The 15826-nt window shown below is 37.3% G+C and overlaps 1 protein-coding gene across 3 annotated transcripts in view; it reads right to left on the reverse strand.

Moving 5' to 3' along the window:
* The window catches only part of LOC107071072 (serine/threonine-protein phosphatase 4 regulatory subunit 1), a 107154-nt gene that overhangs the window by 88910 nt on the left and 2418 nt on the right, over positions 1-15826 (reverse strand). The window contains exon 1 of one of the 3 annotated variants that reach the window (XM_015329758.2): positions 2054-2372. The exons of the other annotated variants lie outside the window; for them this stretch is intronic. The gene's annotated coding sequence lies outside the window, so the exon portion shown is untranslated. Of the gene's footprint in view, positions 1-2053; positions 2373-15826 lie in introns of those variants that run through there. 3 annotated transcript variants of the gene reach the window in all.

Genomic DNA, 15826 nt, shown 5'->3' on the forward strand with positions numbered 1-15826 from the left:
TATAACTTAACCGCGATGTTATTTTGGTTCCTTAACCGGGGCATCATCGTCACAAATCGACTCCCATTCCATTTAAAACACGCTTTGGTAAGCTCAATGAAAAAAGTAGATAATTCGTTTTTCCCCGTATGTATTTTTAAACGAGAGCTCGTCTGTTTCTCCGCCAAACAAGGCTAGGGTGTTATCGATGCTGAATCAAAATGGAACGAGAGAATGGGAACAAGAACGAAACGAGAAAAATGTGTGCGGATCAAGGAGATCAACTCAAGGATAAGTCTGACGTCCCATTACGATTTACGTTACCCGAATACAGGAATAAACTCTGACAAGGTTTTAACAGTTCATTTTTACATTGGGTGACTTACAATTATGTTGTAATAGAATTGTCATGTGTAACGTGACGAATAAGTTCAGTTAGGTTCTCGATTGTGTTCTTTCCTGGATTGATTTATGTGCGTTTACCCATCAATGTATCGGGTTGTCCTAAAAGTAATTTGTGCCAATTTTGACGGAAGATGGAAGATGCTAACCATTTAAGTTTTTTTGTTTTTTTATATATTATTATATTATTTTTATAATTATATATATAATTATAATATATATAATAAATATATAATAAATATATAATAAATATAATAATATAATAACTTTAAAATTTCGTGCTGCTTCCAGAATTTTTCAGGTTTTTTAGCAAAAGTATTATTATATTGTTTTTATAATTATATATATATATAATTATAAAAACAATATAATAATAAATATAATAATATAATAATTTTAAAATTTCGTTCTACTTCCAGAACTTTTCAGGTTTTTTAGCAAAAGAACTTTTCAGGTTTTTTAGCAAAAGAATTTTTCAGGTTTTTTTTTAGCAAAAGAACTTGAATGCCATCTATCGAAAATCGACACGAACTTTCCGAACAAACCAATACATTTTATTTTTATTACCTGACACACATCTTTCAATTCACATCCACGCATACTCATCACCGATTCTAACATTTGTTATTTTATTGATAATCTTTTGGTCCGAGAGCTGTGTCCACGAAAGATTTCACAAGCTCTTTTATTTCCAAGCAACAAAAAAAAGCAAAGAATACCTTTGCCCATGATAGATATATATGTGTGTGTGTATACGTAGTTAGGAATGGAACGCGTGGGGTAGAAGAATTTCTGCGTGGGAACGTGACTCCCCCACTTCTCATCTCTTCGACGATCCTTCGACCCTTCGGCCACCACCCACGCCAAACCTTGGCGCGGACGACAGGACGAAGGACGAAAGAAAAGGAGTCTTGTGTAAGGAAGGCGAGATAGATCAATAACAAACCATTATAAGAATTCTCTCTTTTCTCTCACTCTCTCCCATAACGAACCTGCTTCAGGAAAATATCTTTGGGAAATAAAATAAATGAGAACACGTGAGTGTGTGTGTGTGTTAGAAAAGGATGAAGATCGATAAAAGCATGGAAAATTTTTGTTCTTTCGAGAAAAAATAAAAAAAAAAACCCAGTTTCTACAATGCAATATAGGACCACGCGGTCCTCACACATACATGAAAAGATACACATACACATGACCGATCGTTAAACCCCCAAACCCTTTTCTTGTTCCCGCTATCGAGCTTCACAACGGTATTTTCTCTTTCCCATCCCTCGTCAACCCCTTTTGCCTCTCTATTTCTCTTCTTTCTCACCCACACCCTCCTCACCTCCTCCTCCTCCACCTCCTCCTCCTCCTCCTCCTCCTCCTCCACCTCCACCTCCTCCTCCTACTACTACTACTACTACTACTACTACTACTACATCTTGCCCTCAAGGCAGTTTCATTAGCCGAGACGAGAACATTTGTTTCTGTCGATGTTTCGTAAGCCTTCTCGTCTTTTCTCCTAATTTTCACACCTTTTCCAAAAGTACAGGGAAAGTTTTTATACCAAAAGACACCATGAGTTTTTTGTCAAAGTTTCATCTATCATTTGAAGTTCTCACAAATTGATCATAAAAGAATAAAAGAACTGGAATCGCATGTAAAGCTCGATTCAACGAATCGAACTCACCTAAAAAATTCTACAGCAAAACTCTGCTCAACTTGTTCTCCCATTGACGTATCCATCCATCTTGAAGTAGTTGATACTCTCACAACAACATGCTTTCACGCCGGTATGGCGTGTTCCCTCTTATCGGAGGGAAAAAACTCGACCACTAACGCGCACCACCGTCATCACTTACATCGTACAAAACAATATTCTAATAAGATCACGATAGGTTTTCAATTGAATGTCTCTCTCGTGACACTCCTTTCAAAAATGAACAATAAAGATGATCGTGGATACATTTTCTATGGTCGTCACCATTTATATATATATATAGTCATGAACGATATTAGCAACTACGAAGCAAGTTTTATTTGCAACATCGTCTGAGATTTACGAGACGGTTTAACTGCCTCCAAGCGAGGAATTTCGACTTCAACAACGGCGCTCGGCACCACTTCTTCTTCTTCTTCTTCTTCTTCTTCTTCTTCTTCTTCTTCTTCTTCATCTTCTTCTTCTTCTTCTTCTTTGGTTTGATGAGACAGGCAGAGTAAGGACGAGGCATCTCCATTTTCCAAGATCCTTCCAAGTAAAACGCCGGCCATGCATTGCACGTCACCGTACAACGCATTTTACGTTTCCACTTGAAATTCCATATATCAATTGAAAAAAAAAATATATATCTCATTTGTAAATGAACAATATGAAATAAAGTCTTTCTCGAAGGATTCCCTCTTCCCTTCCCTTCCCTCCCATGTGCTTTCCACGAATAGCCAGCCATCCATGAGAGAAATCCATGTCTGACCAACGTGGCACGTTTCCACTTGTCCACCACCGGCGTGGCTCTCACAAACTTCCACCCACACGAGATTGGAATTTTCAAAACGAAATTGTTCATATTTATCGAAAAAAAATATAAATAAATAAATAAATAAACATAAACCGCGAAAATAGATAATAATAATAATAATAATAATAATAATAATAATAATAATAATAATGGTGATAAGATATGGGGAAATATGAGGAAGAGAAACGCCCGTATCCGTGAGTGAAACGTTTCGCGAGGTCGTCGAGCACTGACTCTCCTCGATTGTCCGGTCGACCGATCGAAAAAGGAACAAGAGGGAGGGCGGGAGGGAGGGAGAAGAGGTAGGAGTGATGGGGGTGGGGTTGGGGGGTAGAGCTTTAGAGAGGTGTCTCCTCTCAACTACGATGACGAGTAATCGCGAACGATAAAATCCGTTTTAACGTGGCAATGTTCTCTGACGTATTCGTCGGGTGTACAACACACCGGGTGTCGTCTTCGTCTTCGTTGTCGTCGTCGTCGTCGTCTTCGTCGTAGTCGTCGTTGTCTTTTACCGGCTCCTTCACATCGTAAGCACCGATTGGTCTGAAACGCTGCTGCACCCTTCTATGTTCTTTTTCTCTATCTCTCTCTCTTTCTCTCTCTCTCTTTCTCTTTCTCTCTCTTTGGTAGAAGCGCGCGCGCTCGGCGTCGGCGTCGAAGTTGGCGTTGGCGTCGGCTTTAGCCGGCGGGGGGCACCACCGAGCGGGCATCGAAACCACCACCACTACTACTACCACTAGGATGCCGACGCCGATGCCGACGCCGACGCCGACGCCCGCACCGACACCGATCGATAGTCACAGCAGTCGACGACGCCGCGAGAGGACGACGACGTCCAACCGCGACGTCCAAACTCCTCCTAACTTTCGATTATCCTTCCCACCCACTCTCTCCTCTCTCTCTCTTTCTATCTCTCTCTCTCTCACTCTCTCTCTCTCTCTCTTGCCTAATATACTTTTATACAGGGGTTATAGTACCTCGAGTGAAGTTACTCGTTATCCAAATTTAATGCAAGAGAATGTTGTTTATCTTTCTCTTTTTCATTTTTATTACTACATAATATTACATTCAAATACATATATATGTATATGTATATATGTTTATGTAACAAATTGTTGATAATAAAAATCACGTGGTGAGAATAATTCATAAATCAAATTGGTTTTTATCTTCTTATCCCTTCGTTGAGCGCCACGTGAAATCTTAGGGAAATTCCAGTCAGGCCACAGGTTTACTTTGTATTGATAAAATAGTTGAACGTGTCAGTCATTTATGACTGACATGGCCTAAACTGAAAGTTTAATGTCAGTCATTTGTGACTGACATGGTCTAAAAATGAAAGTCTAGTGTCAGTCACCGATGGCTGACGTGGCGCTCAACACTTTTGTGTTAACACTTTTTCATACTTCGTTCTCATCATGTACGCATATACACGTCCTGGCAGTATATATATATATATATATATAGCTGGTAGCTGTCTAGCTCGAAAATTTCATTAAGACCTCGTTGAGAAGTAGCACGCTTGCGAAGAATTCGTAAAACGTTATATACTTGCTCCTTCTACTCTAGCGACGTACATACACGTTGTTCGTAATGTGAACCGGATGAAGAGTTTCACATGTACATACACATAGATACATATACTCACTCAAATATGACGAAAAAATACGTATGAAGTACGAGGAAAAAAAGGTAGTAGTGAGAAACTAATGAATATGTATCTATGTGTGTATGTATGTATGTATGTATGTGTGTGTTGAAAAAAAAAAGTGAGAGAGACCGATAGATAAGAAAAATCATCACGGTCACCGTGCACGCTACGCCACTACGCCGTCATTCATTGATTGCATTGTAGCGTGTGAGGTCTACCTTCATGAACGTACGCTACTGCTAATGTGCGCTGTATGAAAGGAAAAAAAAATTGAGGGTGGGAGTGAAAGGGGTTGTAGAGGAAAACGTCAAAAGGGGAAAGTTAGGATAAAAGAAAAGTAGGTTCTCTCTTTCTCTCTCTTTCTCTCTCTCTCTCTTTCTTTTTTTTTCTAGTATCCAGCTTTCTCCAAGCTTTTCATTCTGGTCTTTGAAACGAAACGAGACTCGGTCGAAGATTCAACATAAAAGTACATTCGCGTTAGTGACACTAACGTGTGTGATCACTCGCGACTAAAATCAGACCTTTCTCTCTCTTAAAAAAAAAAAAAGAAAGAAATATTTCGAGAATGAATACACACGTGTAGGAACATTTTGTTCTTTTCTAGGTCATAAATGAATCCCCGAATGATAGACAAATTCACAAATGTATTATTTGTATGGATATAATAAATGTTATATATGAAACAAAAAAACTCGACACAAGATTTTATCAAGACTTCTATCTATGACGTATAAGTACTCATTGAAGAAGTAGAAAAAAAACAATTTTATCAATGTGCACATATTTATCATCGATATCGTGCAACGAGATGACGTTGGTAAATATTTTTGAACACTTTAACAAGTTGAACGTCACGTCAGTCATCGATGACTGACGCTAGACTTTACGTTTAAGCCGTGTCAGGCATTTGTGACTGACGCGTTTAACTATTTTCAATACAAAGAAAGGCCTGTGGCCTGACGAGAATTTCTCTAAAAATTCACGTGGCGCACAAAGTATCGAATTCGTGTTTTAAACATTGAACACAACATTCATAGGAATATTTTTATTATTTATAAAGAGAGAAGAATGATAGTAAGAAAAATGTAGATTAGAGCGTAACGTAAAAGAAATGAGTGTTGAAAGGGGAAAAAAAAGAAGAAAAAAAAGAAAAAGTGTATAAGATAAGTCATCATGGTCAACGTGGGGCGCCACGCCACGTCACGCCACGTATTCCGTCATTCATTGATTGTATCATAGCGTAACGAGCGTACTCAGCGCGGGAGTAACGTGCACGTAAGCTCACGTGGTCTACGAGAAGGGAGAAAAGGATGGTGAAAAGAAAAAGAGAGACGACTAAATGTACAAACTTTAGGGTGGGGGATATATGCACTTTCCATGCAATTAGATTACTATCATTTTACGTATCTATTATATATATATATATATATATATATATATATATATATATGTGTGTGTTCACTCTTTTGCATAATTAGTTAAAAATTAATGATAAATAAATTCATTTGAAATTCGTGTTTTTTTTTTCTATTAACATCAAATTGAGCGCCATGTCAGCCATCGGTGACTGACACTTGACTTTATACGTTTAAGCCGTGTCAGGCATCTGTGACTGACACCTCAACTATTTTTCTTTCAATACAAAGTTCAGCCCCGCCTGTGGCCTGACAGGAATTTCCCAAGAATTTTTTGTTTGTATTTGTATCAACGAAATTCATTGAATTTGAGAATAAATTTCACGTATAATTATTTTCAGGAGCTTGAGTCTTAAAACATCGGGGCGCATAAATGTGATTCGTTCACGTCTGGCCAGCGTAATTCCTTAATCCTATAATGAAATACAAACGTGTGCTCGAGCTATTATGCGGGCCAAGTAATAATATGTGTAAAAGGAAATAAAGGAAGAAAGGAAGGAAGGAAGGAAATATGGCATTAAAATATTAAATCCTTTATTTGTGAGAAACTTACGGAATCGGTGGTTACTCGCAAAACACGATTGAACGATTGAATTTCTACGAATTTGAGTGTTGTGTTACCGATTCTTATCACTTTTTCACGAAATTCTGTTAGATTTCTCGCTTAACTTTGATAAAGATTAGATTAGGTGGAAAACTAATCGATGTTTCATTAGTCACACGCGATACACAAGAGCTTTGAGATCAAAATTGGATTTCATAAGACAGTAATATGTGAAAACAACACCCATAGATCTTTTATTCCTTTGCACATTGAAGAAAGGTGATGGTGCTTTTCTTCTTCTCATCTCTTCCATCCATTCGATAGACAAAAATTCTTTACATTCCTTTCCTTCTACAGGATTTTCCGTAGCAATTTATATTGTGTGGATATCCGAAGAAAAGAACCAATGGGGAAAAAGTTCTGAACTGAGAGACAAAACGACACTTTTTACTTGAATAGAACGTGAACATTGGTTCAAAGTACATCGAGAGAGAGAGAGAGAGAGAGAAATAAACAAAAATCGAAATGTTGCATTGCAGTTATGTTGATCTTCGAATTCTTACGTTTATTGAGGAAATGGTGAAAGGAAAGGGTTAAACATATAACAGGTTATGAATAAACTTTTCGTATTTTGTATGTTGGTTATCTTATGAATCTTATGAAAGATACAGACAGAAAGAATGGTCAAGTTGCGAGAGAGAATCGAGAATGGTCTAATTAAGAGACGTAGGTTTATTAAGCTTCAGGTTTAAAATAGAATACGACACACTGCTAAGGAATGTAAGGGCAAGACGTTTTTATTGTCAGTCCGAGTGAGCCCTAAGATTAACTCGAATGAACTTTTCTTTCACTTGGACCTCTTATTAAACGTTGTTGTTTGAGAACATGAGAATTATGACTGCTTTCGATTGAGTTTACTCGTATTGTCGATATTACTTGGTTGTTCGTAAAGTTCGTGCCGATTTTCGATAGATGGCATTCAAGTTCTTTTGCTAAAAAAAAACCTGAAAAATTCTTTTGCTAAAAAAAAACCTGAAAAATTCTTTTGCTAAAAAACCTGAAAAGTTCTGGATGCACGAAATTTTAAAGTTATTATATATTATTATATTTATTATTTATTATTATATATTATTATATTATTTTTATAATTATAAAAACAATGTAAAATAATACTTTTGCTAAAAAACCTGAAAAGTTATGGAAGCACGAAATTTTAAATTTATTATATTATTATATTTAATATTATATTTATTATTATAATATTTTTATTATTTATTATTATATATTATTATATTATTTTTATAATTATATAAATATATATTAATAATTAAAAAAATAATATAATAATATATAATAATAAATAATAAAAATATAATAATACTTTTGCTAAAAAACCTGAAAAGTTCTGGAAGCACGAAATTTTAAATTTATTATATTATTATATTTATTATTAGATTTATTATTTATTATTATACATTATTATATTATTTTTATAATTATATATATATATTATTTATTTATTTTTTTATTTATAATTATATATTAATGATTATATAAATATACATATAATTATAAAAACAATATAATAACATCTATAACAAAAACAAAACTTAAATGGGGATTGCATTTTCCATCTTCCGTCAAAATCGGTACGATTTTTTTTTTTCAGGATAATCCAATACATAATCTTCTCTTTCAAATAAAATAAAGAAAATATTTTCAAAATTATACAATAATATTTCGCACCAAGTTAAAGCAAAAATTGGGGACGAGACGGATCGATGTGGGTTGTTCTTCGTCTTTCGTACTGGGCAAGAAAAGAACCGAAGGCACGAGAACGATCGATTACCGGTCGTGTCTGAATTTAGGTTAACTGAAGGACCACGAGAAAAAGGCCGACAAACAGAAAGTAAAAGAAAGAGTGAGAAAGAAAAAAAAACCTTGCGAGATAAAAACAGCACAACCCTAAGAGAAACAAGAGAGGGGTTGTTGATTGGAGGGTGAAAATCAAAAAGATATTCTTTACGAATCGTTTCTATTATTTAACACTTTGCATGTGCGGGTAACGTATTTTTACGTTTTTCGTAATCTGTCACTGGACCGCGGGTCACGTCAAAATACGTATTTAATAGATTTGTAATGTATAACGAATAACGTAGAATTACAACACAGTGAATTGAACAAATCACTTAACTATACATATACATAATGAATTGTGCATTTTTGAATGCATATATAGTATATAATTCGACAAAAATGCAAAAAATATGATAGAATAAATTTATGACCAAACTCCCGCGAGATTCACGAAAAAAACGGCCGCTACACGCGTAAGTTGAAAGCAAAGTATACCCGCATGCCATGTGTTAAATTGAACACACAAATATTCGTATTTTATAAAATATTCGATATTTATAGTCAAAGATCACAGTTTAGAGACTATCGATTGTAAAGAAACCTCGACACAATCGATAAAAAAACTATTTGTAGACGTATCAATTAAAAAATTAGAACCAATGAAAATTTCCAGAGAATACATGGAGAATGAGAATCTTGATGATGATGATGATGATGATGATGATGATGTCTGAGATCTTTGTTAGAGAGACACGATAAGAAGATGAAGTAGAAAAAGAAATAAGAGTGAGAAGAAAGAGCAACGTGAAGAAACCACGAGACACCGCGAGAGAGGAGAGTTAGGATTAAATATAACCGTAGCTCAGGCTATTTATAAAGATTAACTTGTTGGCGAGATAACGAAGGAAGAGATGGAGACAACGGCGCTAAATTGTCGCAACAATTGCGCGAGAACCGCCGGATTCCGGGGACCAAATTCTTCGTGCCACATCGAGCTTCGACCTCGTTTCACTTAAACGTCGAATAATGAGAAAGAGAAAGACACAAAATAGTTGTCTTATTCATACAATGAAAAAAAAACTTCATGTGTAGAATGCTATTTGAATCTTTGAAATTATTGTTGTCCTACCAATAGGATAAATTGTTAGTTTAGAAATACACACACACACATGTTATTTGATTTGTTTTCGATATGGAATGCAATTCGAATCTTTGAAAATGTTGGATAAATTACAATCATGTTATTTAATGAAGAAAATTATTGTTTTCTGTATATTTTGTTCTACTAATGGGATAAATTGTTACTTAGGGAATACACACACATGTTATTTGATTTCCATGTATTAGGTTGGCAAGAAAGTAATATCGGCTTGCACCGAATAAATAAAGTTATGTTTGTTTCGTTATTTTTTTTTTGTTAATGTTTGAATTTTGTTCTTTTGAGATTTGGTAGTTGAAAATGTTAGTTTAGAAACGATTGAGTTTTATTTCACACTAGAAAACCAAAATTACTTTCTTGCCAACCCAATAGAAAGAATGCAATTCGAATCTTTGAAAATATTGTTGGATAAATTACACATTTTGTTATTTAATAAACAAAATTATTGTTTTCTTTATATGTTGTCCTACCAATAAGATAAATTGTTACTTAGGGAATACACACACACATGTTATTTGATTTCCATGTGGAATGCAATTCGAATCTTTAAAGATGTTTCATATCAATGGGATAAATAACCCACACAGGTTATTTAATGAACAAAATCAGTAAAACAAATGGAATACTACCAATGATGGTTTGAAAAATCGATAAAAAGGAACTTGTGGTATGAGAAGAGTGTCATTAAAAAGTAGTAGTTTCGTAGCTCACGTATTACGAGCAAAGTTCATGCACCTCGAGCGTGCTTTTCCTCGACGAAGAAGAAGACGACGACGACGACGACGACGACGACGATGGTGGTGGTGGTGGTGGTGATGGTGAGGGGAGACAACAACGAAGACGACGATGGAACGCCGCATCATCTGGAATTTTATTTACACACGGCGTTCCACTACCCAACGATATTACTACTACTACTACTACTACTACTACTACTACTACTACTATTAATACTATCATCACTAAACTTAATACACGCATAAATAGTCGTGAGAGAGTAACATCGGTGAGACACGTGCTTAAAAAAAAAAGAAAAAAAAGAGGGTAAGAATGTTAGGATCGTCCATTGAGAAGCTCACTTTCCATATAATCGGTTGGATCATCGTCATCGTCATCATTAGAGAACATAGAAATTGGATAAATACAAAAGTAAAGTAATAAAAATGAACGTGTTACGGCATACTTTCCTCGTTATCTCATCTTCCTATCGAAAGTCACCTGATAATGTAGCAGCTGTGACTGCTTCTACTTCTGTTGCTGATGTCTAACACACGACGCCACTTTTCTGGGTTGCATTCACGAGTATGATCGTCGATATGATTAATGACGTTAGCCCCTATTCTTGTTGTTTGTTGATTTAACCAACCCTCATCCATTTCTTATCATCGATTAATGTTTATTCGAACCGTTTCTTCTTACATTTTTGAGTACTACGAACAAATCCTAGGTGTCTTTTTATTTTGTTATCATTGCTAGGTTTTTGAACTAACTGTCCATGTTACTTGTGAAATTCGAATCCGTCGTTCTTAAGAAGTGTGCAGGGAACCGTGTAAATGTGCAAAAAGAAATCGGTGAAAAATAAGAAGGAAAAAGGGAAAACGTGTAGTTGTTTAAACGGCCAACGTTTGCCCTCTGAGATCGTTTGTTACACTTTTTCGACGTCTACGAGGATTACTCTTTTCGTAAATTTATTCCACCAGCTAATAGCCCCGTACTTGGACTGAACCAAACCTTATCTATAGATCTATCCCTTTATCTTTGAAAAATAACATTTTTCCGTTCTAACGAAACCATTACAAGTACTTCCGGTGAAGAAAAGTAGTCCGATGATCTTTTCTTTCTTCATGAAAAAAAAAATCAACTCACATTTCACTCTTTAATCGTCTCTCCCTAATTATCCTTTTTTTTTCTTTTGCTCTCCTTTTCAACAGTCAAGGTCATACAGGGAGGAAGGTAAAAAGAGGACTAAACAGAAGCGTCGACGTTTCTTCGAGATTTTTTGAGACCCGTGCGTTTTTATTCGAATAAAAGGCAGTGGTGGCAGGGCACATTCTTTGATCTCTGGGTCCTTTGAAGGGTCGTTGAATCGACTCCGAAGCTGGGGCGTTAGTTTTAACGTTGCTTGTCCCACTGCCCTTATACCCAAGCTCCAAAATTAGCTAGATTGTTTTTTTTTTCCTTTCTCTCATCATTTCCTCCCTTTTTTCCTCTCACCCTACCTTCATTCAAAGCAACCGTACGAAGGGTTGCTGGGTTTTCGGAAGAACGTGTCGACTGAGGTGGTCGATGCAAACGAGGATGAGAAAGGGGTGCGTTTCCATTTCCGGGATATCCATTGATCCTCTGACAACCTTGTAACAAGATCAAAACTTTTCCTGTCGCGATAAAATACCGGAAAGAGTCAGCTGGACGATTAGAATCGATTGGGTTAAGGGAATGTCCATGGGATCCCAGGTAAAGTGAGAGAGTGGAAGTTTTATTTTTTTTTTTTTTTACAGAGTAGGTACAAGCAAATTATATTACGAACGAACAATACGAATCTATGATGAATATTGGCACGAAAAATATCAAGTGTGACGACGTGTTCAAACTTAAAATCAAAACTTGAACGAACCCCCCTATGAAAGTTTGTATAAAACCTAAAATATTGGATTTACCGAAAAATTGTGTCCATTTTGAAAATAAAATAAAATAAATTATTTGAACAATGAATTAATTGAATTACTTCTGAACTCTTGCTAAAATGGTGGTCATTTGTATATTCTATTTTAAGAAATGGGGCCTTACCCCTAGTGACGAAAAATTGAAGTAACCGGTAAACTTAATATTCGTTTCGTATTTTAAGTTATCAGAACAAGAGTTTGTAGTATTAATTAATGAACCTATGATGAATATTAGCACGAATAAAATCAAAATTTGAACGAACCCCCCTAAAATTTTATACAAACGAAAGTTTGTATAAAACCTAAAATATTGGGTTTACCGAAAAATTGTGTCCATTTTGAAAATAAATTATTTGAACAATGAATTAATTGAATTACTTTTGAACTCTTGGCAACATGGTGGTAATTTGTATATTTCATTTTAAGAAATGGGGCCTTACCCCTATTGACGAAAAATTGAACTAATCGGTAAACCTAATATTCGTTTCGTATTTTAAGTTATCAGAACAAGAGTTTGTAGCATTAATTAATGATGGAATTAACATTTTTGAAAATAAGAAGAGACGAGTAGTATTCAATAAATGGTCTTTGAACGATGGTTCAATATAATCCTTTTCCCACGTTCCCGATACGAAAGATTATACGAGATTTCTGACGTCAAAGGCCGACAACTCGATGTTGGTGGTCATTGCTTGAAGAATATTTGTCTCTGGAACAACTAGACGACGCTCCTGTAATTAGTCGCGATCGATGAATAAAAGAAGAAAGAAAATAGAAAAAAAGAGAGTGCCGTTTGACTCGTCATTGTGTGTTGGTGATGGTTGTGGTGGGTACTGGAAAAAGAGTTGGGTAACGAGCGAGAAAAAGAGAAAGATGGGAAAAGAAAGAAATGAAAGAACGAAGGAAAAAGCGACTTGAAGAGAAAGAGAGATAGAGAGAGAATTAAAGGTGGTGGAGGAGGAGGAGGAGGAGGAGGAGGAGGATGAGGAGGAAGGGGGAGGTGGGGTGGAGGAGGGGGGGCATAGTTCGCGCTCGTTGCTCCTTGCTCGTTAGTCACGGCCTCGTCTTTATGAATGGGTTCGTTCGTGGCTTACGAGGAATCGTACTATCTCTACTACAACCATTCTCTTGGTCTCTCTCTTTCTGCAACAGGGTGTCAGCCGTCCTCTTCCACGCCTACTCCGCCTCTTCCTCTTTCCTCCTCCTCAAGGGAGTCGCTCGAAAGCCCTTATACAGAGTGAGAAAGAGAGAGTCACCGACAATGGAAGGCGGTCGCGAATCGATCGTCTACCTCGTCGTCGTCGTCGTCGCCGTCGTCGTCGTCGTCGTCGTCGTCGTCGTCGTCTACGTCGTCGTCGTCGGCGCTGACTATGCGTGGAAATTTGTTCCAACCAAAAAGGACGAAGAAACACACACACATATATATAGAAATAATTGAAGAAAAATTAGTGGAAATGTTGATTTGTCAACTGCTGTTACAAACTGGAGAGATCAAATAAAAAGAAATAAACAAAATGATAAAAACGAATGATAATGAAAGAACGAATGAAGATGTGAGAAATTCATTGGTCTTTCTCGAATCGTTAGGAATGAAGAAGAGAGAGAGAGATGGGGAGGGGGTAAGGGGGAGAGAAAGAAGAGCCGAAATATTGTGAGAGAGTATCGCGCGTAGGGCGCGGCTGATTCTGGTCTCTTCGGCAGAGATGTAAGGAAGTGGAATAGGAGATGGGTAGAAAAAGGAAGATAGAAGAAGAGAGAGAAGCAAGTGAAGGAGGAGGAGGAGGAGGAGGAGGAAGAGGAGAAGGAGGAGGCGTTTATCATTCGTATCGCAGGCCTACTTTGGACCGCGCAGCCTTTTGCGCAGCCTTTTGCCTCTTAGGAGGTCTGCTCGTTCGTTCTCCGTAACTAGAAGAGCGAGAACGAATGAGGAGGAGGTGGAGGAGGTGAAGGAGGAAGAGGAGGGAGGGAAGGGAGACGTCGGTCGGTCGAGGGGAAAGACGAAAAGGGAGGGCTGGATGGTATTCGAGGAATGTCATGTAATAATCGGGCGGCCATTTGAGCGTCCGTTTTGACGATAGGCGGCGCCACTGCACGACACCGTTCCAAGGAGCCTCCAAAAGGGAGAGAAAGGGAGACAGAAAAGCTAAGCCTCGTGGCAACGATCGCCGACGATGAACCCCTCTTGATGGTTCTTCACCACCACCACCCTCCTCCTCCTCCTCACCCTCCTCATCTTCTGAGCGTGGGCCATCGATTATGCGCCGCAAAATTAAGCGCGATAACTTTTACACGACGAGAGGACACCATTCGTGTGTGCTTACTTAAAAAGGTGCGAAAATGAACTTTATTTTGTTTTCTTCTTATCTCTGGGTCCTATATTGTATCCTTGACGCGTAAACTCGAAGCCCGAATTGGTCGTTAGTAAGAAATAGCAGAAAAGATCGATATCATATTTACAATACCGTATGCGGGTCACTCGGTCACGAATGCAACCTAAATGGTACTTCAGGGAACGTTAAATTCGTTTAAGAAACGCGTCATATTTACCTGTTACGATTTTGGGAAAATGAGAGAATTAAGATAAATGTGAATTATATAAATTAGTTTAATGTAACACGATGGGCCCCAACTGGTTGGTTGGTTGGTTGGTAGGCAAGCAAGCCAATGCTTAGAAGGACGAAAAGAAAGGGTGAAACGGTGGTTTAAAAACAGGGTTGCGGGGTAAGGGAATCGAAGCTTAAAAACGGGGCAAGGAGCGAGTAAAAAAAAAAACCGGTATTTTTGCGTCGAGCACCAAGGGGTGCATTTCGTTGCGATTATAAAAGGCAGGGCAACCCCCGGTGTGTCTAGACGACGTGGCCTCCTATCAAAAACAGACCACCGAATTGAAAAGCCCGAAAGGGCAAGGAACTCGTCACAATGCCAAGAAATTAAAGTTTCTCTATATATCCACCTATACTCGTTCTTCGAGCACTCGTTCCTTTTTCTCTCTCTCTCTCTCTCTCTCTCTCTCTCTTTCCATTTCTACTACTACTACTTCTTCTTCTTCTTCTTCTTCTAACTCGTCCACGCTGTAACTCTAGTTCTCTCTCGATGTTAAAACTCGACGTTGTTGTGCGAGGGGTAAGAAATAAAAAGAAGAGATTACCTCGTACTTCTGCTTTCGAAAAATGTTCTCAAGGGTCTTTACGGATCAAAAGAATGTCAGACATTTTTTATGATAATCGTTCGATCAAAATGTTACATCCTACGAATTCTACAGTTTCACAACGCAAATCTGAAATACTCGAAAAACTGACCCCCGGTCCTAACTGTAGCCAATCCCTGAATAATTTACATAATCGCACCTGATTACCAGGATTCCCATATGCATTCTCGTTGTCCCAAGTCATTGATGTTGTGGTAGATCCTTAAAAAATCCCATAAACGTTTCTTAATAACTCGTTTCATCGAATTGCCAATTTTAGCGTGTCCCAAACGCGATTCTCGTACTTTGATCGAAATGCCACGTTTTACGGAGTACATAATCTTTTATGAATCTTCAGAACACAAAGGTTGAATGCAGACTACCGATGGATTATTAAAGTCTAGACTAATTTTAAATAAATCGTTTGTTCTCGTCAAAAGATGACGAGTTATACTCGGAATCCACGATGAT

The sequence above is a fragment of the Polistes dominula genome, unplaced genomic scaffold (assembly GCF_049000335.1).
Source record: "Polistes dominula isolate Pdom_NZ unplaced genomic scaffold, Pdom_raw_medaka contig_83, whole genome shotgun sequence".
NCBI classification, from domain to species: domain Eukaryota; kingdom Metazoa; phylum Arthropoda; class Insecta; order Hymenoptera; family Vespidae; genus Polistes; species Polistes dominula.